The following is a 7465-nucleotide window of genomic DNA, read 5'->3' as shown; positions in this document are numbered from 1 at the left end:
TAAATCACTGGTCCTAATCCAGTTGAAATGGTTTGGAATGAGTTGGACTGGAGAGTAAAAAGCAGCCAACAAGCACTCAACACCTCTGGGTACTTTAGATTGTTGGAAAACCATTTCAGGTGGTATGTCATGAGGGAGAAAGTGGGCAAAACTGTCATCAAATTAAAAGGTGGCTACTTTTGGACACTTTAAAATATAAATCATATTCTGGGTTTATTCAAGTGTTTTTGTTTAGTGCATAATTATGGACATTTTCTTTCATAGCTTGAATTAATCAGTATTACTGTACACTGTTGTGCATATAAAGGTGAAGGAGATGAGAGGTGATATATACATATTTATATATTAAAATAAAATGACTGTGGTTTTCAGATTTATAAAATACAAATCATTTAACACATGCAATTAATGAATTCATTAATACTTAAATCCATTTCTTAATATTGTTATTTATTTATTTATTTATTTATTTATTTATTTATTTTATAAACAATAAAAAAATTAAACCTTAAACAGACTTTTAAGTTCAGATTATTCAAAACTTGCATCTGGTGTATTTAAAGTGTGTGTTCATGTTGTGCTCCAGAGAAAAAAAAACAATTACATGAAAGAAAATCTTTAAAAAATGCAGAAATATCAGAGCTGCAATCACACTGCTGCAGTCTCACAGCTTCTGCTCTCTGTGTGAGCAAAGACTGAGACATGGGAAACAGGAGAAATTCATAAATCTCTGTTTCAAGCTCATGTAGAATGCACGATAGCACTCGAGTGGGCACACACACACTCTCTCTCTCTCTCTCTCTCTCTCTCTCTCTCTCTCTCTCTCTCTCTCTCTCTCTCACTCTCTCTCTCTCTCTCTCTCTCTCTCTCTCTCTCTCTCTCTCTCTCTCTCTCTCTCTCTGAGAGCAGAGCAGGCTTTATATTCCCAAGAATACAAAACACATTACAACTTGCGTTCCACTTCTCCGTCTGTTTCTCTTCCTGAATCCGTCTCACCAGAGCACCACTTCATGTCCTGAAGCATTCACACTATTCCCTGCACAGCCAGTCACTTCTACCGGATCATTCGCTCAGGCTGTAATCCACGCTGGTCTTATTATATCAGTGTGTGTAGCTGAGAAATATAAAGGAACATGCAGAGAAACATATAAATCCATCACACAGAACATTCTCCAGGTTCGTGTACCTCTGGCCTGTGTGAGAAATCAAAAACGAAGTGAAAAAAGAGTTCTGATGCATCATATAGACGTTTAATTAATATATAAATCCTCCACACACACACACACACACACACACACACACACACACACACACACATACACACACACACACACACACACACACACACACACACACACACACACAAATCATACAATCTTGAGTTATTGTGTGTGACACCTGCCAGAGCTGATGAGCATCTCGTCAGCTCGTCCTCTCCATCTCACCATTACACACTGCACCAGAGCTTTTCATTAACCTCCACTGATCCTCCACACTCCAGCAGACACCAGACAACCCCCCCCACACACACACACCAGATCACACACACACACACACACACACACACACACACCACACACACACACACACACACACACACACACACACACACACCAGATCTCACACACACACACACACACACACACACACACACACACACACACACACACACACACACACACACACACACATGAACACGTGGTTTTAATTTTATTTGTATGGAAATAAACTCAGTAGGTTATTAATGAAGGTGAAACATCTTTCATTCATCATTTCATTGTGGGTTTTTTTTTATCCCACAGAAAAAAGCACTTAAGGACATTTTATTCCTTTATTTTAAAAGATCCCGGACCTTAGCACACAACAGGAAGTGTTCAAAAGCACCGAAGAAGAAATGTGATATCACAAGTGATGTACAAAGCAGGAAGTGCTCCAAATGATTCTTTTCTTTAGGTTAAACTTAAAAACATACACAACAAAGACAGAGATAAAAAAAAGGTTACGTATTATACAATTGTAAAAATATCAGACAAAGCAGGTGAAATGGTCTCAAGAGCGTTTGTGTTGAAGGTAACAAGTGTGTTCAGGTTGGATTTAAATAAAAAAACAAACAAAAAAACCCCATAGAAACTGAGCTCAGAAGCCTGAAATTTATGAATAGATAAATAGATTTATCAAAAAACTTTGTCTTTTTTTGTTTAGAAGTGGCAACCTTTTTATATGACAAAGAAAAACTTCTTCCTTAAACTTACTGGCAATAATAATAATATTTAGTATTTGCTAATATTTAAAAGAACATTTTATTCTGTTGAATGTTATCAAAGACGCCATTCTAATAAATCACTGTCAACGTTTGGGGAAGAAACAATTTTGTTCTGAAATTGATGTCCAATTCGTCTGTTATGACCGAAAGGTGGATAAAAAACAGATCAGCATGATTCTGGTTTTAAAAGGATGAAACAGAATTGAGATCTAACTGAGTCATTGAGGAGCAACATCACCGTCCAGTACAACAGCAAGCTACAGCGGAGTGATGGGATTTTATACGCAGACAGAAACTCAGAGTAAGAGAACAGGTAACAATCAGAACTGCTGAAAAATAATGCTAAAACAGGAAGTGCGCAAAAAAAAAAAAAAAACCAACACATGAAAGTGTTCTAAACCAAGAGATACTCTACCAAAGGAAGTGTTTTTAAAAGCACTTCCTGGTTTAGCAGTTTGAAAGTGCAGTATTGTGGCTACAGAAACACTGTTTGTACTGCAAATTCGTCTGCTTCTTGTCTGAAGTACTGCACATCAAAACAAATTACTGATGACACGACCAAATCCGTACAGAAAAAGTTCTTTACCAGAGACTCATGTCATCATGTCATTTTCTCCCGCTTATTGTCTCTGATGAACAAGTCGGTGGAGACTGTGGTGAAGGAAAAACTCCCTGAGATGCAGAAGGAAGAAACCTTGAGAGGAACCAGACTCAAGAGGGAATCTCATCCTCATCTGGGTGCCACCAAATGTCCATTTATTACAGATAAACGATGTTGAGGTGCAGTGATGGAGATCAGAGCAAACTGTAGTCCTGAGTCAGTGTAGAGACTGTTGATATTAACTACAGTCCAAATCCTCAAAGCTTCTGATCTTACTCCGGAATTTCATGGAACCACCCAAGGCACAGAGTCGCCTCCAGTCGAAGAGGACATCATCCAGAGGCAGACCAGAACAAAGTGGGAAGATCCATGGAGGGAGGAGGAGCAGGAACAGTGGTCACTGGAACCTCAGGAGCAAGTTTAAACATTAACATTAGTGTTTCCAGTACAGAGCGAGTGGCCACAGGCATGGCAACAGAAAATGCTGGAGGTCCAGTGTTGTCCAGTTCCTTACGTGGTGCTTGGACCCTATAATTTGCATTTTTATTCATAAACTGCTAATGAGCTTTAGATGCTAGCTGACCTCTGTGATACAGTGTGTACTGAAACTGGAGACTCCTTCCATAAACATTCATAAACATCTTTTCCAGCTTGGAGCCTAATTTATTTAATTAGAGTTAATTAGTGTTCATGCATAAACACACATCTGTCATGAAACAGGAATAATCATTGGCTAATATCACTAAGCTCATGTGTGTCATCAGAGGGTTCTGACACTTTATTTTTCTTTGTTAAACTCTCAATCACTGATATAAGCAACTCAAATAAGATGCACCACGTCGGTCTGATGGTGGCGCTGTAGAGAACATTTTGAAATTCAATTCCTCTTGTTCTGTAACTGAAACGGAAAAATCCCACGAAACATGTAGATGTTCCAGCTTTACTTCTGCTGTTATAAAGCACTGACACTGGAGACTCCTTCCATTAACATGATATAAACATCTACTTAACCTTGAAGAAACCATGACAGGATGTTAAAACAACAAGAAGTTAATTAGCATTCGTGCACAAACACACACACACACACACACACACACACACACACACACACACACACACACACACACACACACACACACACACACACACCTGCGGTTGGAGGTATAAAAATAAATCTCGTTGTTACTGACAGCAACTACAGATTGAAATCCCAGGCATCGTTCAGTAAAAGCAGAGCTGCTGTTCTTATCACACCTGAGCTCCAGCACAAGTCGCTTTTATTCCTCCACCACAAAAGCTCACAGCTTTACACGTGCACTTAACGTGTGCTTTGGCCCCAGGGCCCATCGTGTATCTGTCAACACAAACAGGTGTGCGCCGGGATCCGAGGCATTGTTCCTACTGTAAATATATCCCCCCCTTTATTTCAGATTTCCTCGGTAATGTAAGTGTAAATAATTCACAGCGTTTCTCCAGGATTCGTTCTGGCAGTCTGGATGCTCTGCCGGCGCGCCCCCTCGCAACGCGGCGTAATTGAAACGCCTAAATTATTCATGCTCGCCGAAACACGAGACCTCGCCGAGCGGCGCTGCGGCTCCCAGCGGCCTCATTACTTTCAATAACGGCAGCAAAAATATAGACCCCTTCGACTTCAAAATGGAACGAGCCGCGGCTAATTTGCATCAGAATTAAAGGAATCATAAGAACTCACGCCGTATAATCAGCTCTGTGAGGTCACGGCGTTAAAGTCCAGAGCGGGGGTTAAACAGGAAAAAAAAACATGCATTCAAAAAAATTATGATAATTTTCTAATATATGTGAGAAGTTATTCACACGAAAAAACATCACAGAACGTGATCTCAACTCAATTATCTGTTTATTATGTTGAGATTATTGATCGATCAAGATCGTGTAATGCTTGTTTTCCGTTTCCGCGCCACACCTTTGCACCAGGTTAGCATGATTAGCATTAAAGTTTTACGGCGTGATTCCATGATTCCATGAGTTTAATGGAGTTTTCCGCGGATCTCCTGGGGAAGCTGTGTAGACCGAAACACGTATTCGCCAGAGCGAGAACCTCGGAGGGCTGAAGCGCTTCCCTACAGCCATCTCTGTCCTGTTGTTCTCCTTCGGCGTTTTCTCCAGACTGAACGTGAGCTGCATTTCATTCACAGCTGAACTGCAAATGTAACACACCGGCGAGAGGATTTCATTTATGCAGCAGTGCTTCGGCCATGAAAATGAAACACGGGCACCTGTCATAGGTTTGTGCCCTAATTGCCAATAATGAAAAGTGTTTTACAAGTTGTGCTGCATGTGATCCACTGAAGAGTATAATAACGATGATTATTATAATAATAACAATTATATTATTGAAAATAAATAAATGAATTAAAGCGAACGGCAGAAGGCCGGGGTTTTTCTTAACAAAGCTTTGAAGGCTGCTGTTCAGGGAGCGAGCTGCGTGTGTGGGCTGTTTAGATAAGTCTATTATTGGACTCCGACAGCGTGCGATCTTTTATAATTATTATACAGACATGCAAATCGGACAGGAGAACAATTACTAATTAGCCGAATCTTCAGATCCAAGGTTATCCTTTTTTTCCTTTATGTTTTAGAAATATTTCTTTTGAACGAGTACTGAAAGATTAACGAGGATTTTTCCTGGCAGGCTTTGAACTTGTGGTTCAATGTTAATGAGAAAACGTAAGAAAAAAAGTACAACGTGGAAGAGAGAGAGAGAGAGAGAGAGAGAGAGAGAGAGAGAAAGAGAGAAAGAGAAGGAAGTGATGAGCAGAGATATGTTCAGACCCTCAGGGAGATGTTACCGCACTAGCGGTGTGAGGTTATATAGAGGAATACTGAAATTACGAGACAAAATTAAACGAACAATGAGAAGTGATTGAAATCTGATTGGTTGATTAATTTCCTACATTAGCATGCGCTACATTAAAACACTTACTATAACGAGTTACTATTTCTAACTGTTTTTACCCTCATCCTGTTTATACATCACACTGTTTTATTATCAAAACAACATTTTCTGCTCTGCATATTTCTGGTTGTCTCTGATCTCATACATCTGGGCAAAGAAAGAATAATCCCAGTAGATGTTTTCGTGACACCTTCATAGATGAAGGATCTGCATCTCGCCTGCACATTTACCTACATCAGACATGACCTTTTTGTTGAGACCAGCTCTTTAAACGTGTTGCCATTGAGTACAACAAAATCTACACACACAATCTGTCAAGGCTGGATTTCTTTTAAGTGCCTACACGTTTGCCTTCTCTTAGAAAGCTCTCATCTGATTTACATATCAGAGCAGATGCACAAGGGTTCCCTGGAATCATTAAGGGTTCTCTACTTTCTGACAAAGTTCCACTTGGGAACCGTTTTTTGCAGAACGTTGCGAACATGTAAACAATAAGGAGAAAAGTCCAGGGTTGTTTTGCATAATGAAGAATATCTTCTCCATTTTGAGGTCACAGAAGGTGAGAAGAAAGCGATGCAAATTCCAGGAGTAATTTATGGAATGTAATAGAGTAGAGTAATTTGTAATCCAGACACCTTCAAAGCTCAGAAAACCAGATAGAATCAAACTTTCCAACTGATGCCTTTTGGAGAGCATGTGACAGCTTGTACATTCCAAAGGAAAACACACCTGAGATCACCTTACTAGAGATGATACATGTCTGAAAAACTAAACCCATCCATCCAGTGTGTGAATGATGCTCTTTGATCGACTGGGTTTAAGGCAACAGTGTTTCTAGAATGGACTTCAGATCCCACTATGATCCTAGCAAAGATACAATGTCTTATTCAGCAGAGATCCTTGACGGTCTAGGACGTAAGTTGCATCTGTTGAACACCAAAAGGAAGGTGACGTTGTCCTTCATGGTGTCCATCAACAGATTGTAAGCAGTGCTTTTGGGAATTCTGGTGAGATTGAATAAATGGAAAATCCAAGCTGGGAATCTCATGGGATCACTGGGATTTGAGTGTGTGATTTTTTACAGCTGCTGCATTTATAGAGAAGGTCAGAGTTATGCTGTGGAAAAAAAGCTGCTTTTTTCTGAATATCCAGGGTTTAATTGTATTGATTTTGTTTTATGGATCTGGAGTTGACTTTACATCAAAGCCCAACACATGTCAGAGCAAATTTTGCCCTGAGGACAGGGATGGGAGCATCTTCATTCATCTGCTGTTGAAGGTATGTGTGTGTGTGTGTGTGTGTGTGTGTGTGTGTGTGTGTTTGTGTGTGTGTGTGTGTGTGTGTGTATGTGTGTACAAAAGCAAATCCACTCTCCTTTCACATAGCTGTCACTTTAACATCGAGGGGGTTTTAGATGATCCACTGAAAATCTTTACCCTCTTAGACCTCACTTCATAATATCAGGGCTGTTTGTAAGCAATTAAAACACAGCGTGTGATGCAGTTACATCACAAAACATTCAATGTGCTACAATTAGCGCACGTTAAAACAGTGCCAAAACAGATTCCTGTGGAGCATCACATCTGCACGTTTTACACCACAGCAATTTGCAAACGTTTTCAATTTTATTTTATTTGTATTGCACTTTAAACATTTTTCATTATAA

This window comes from Silurus aristotelis (assembly GCF_946808225.1).
Source record: "Silurus aristotelis genome assembly, chromosome: 8".
Lineage (NCBI taxonomy): Eukaryota > Metazoa > Chordata > Actinopteri > Siluriformes > Siluridae > Silurus > Silurus aristotelis.
Note: the sequence above shows the minus strand (reverse complement) of the source record.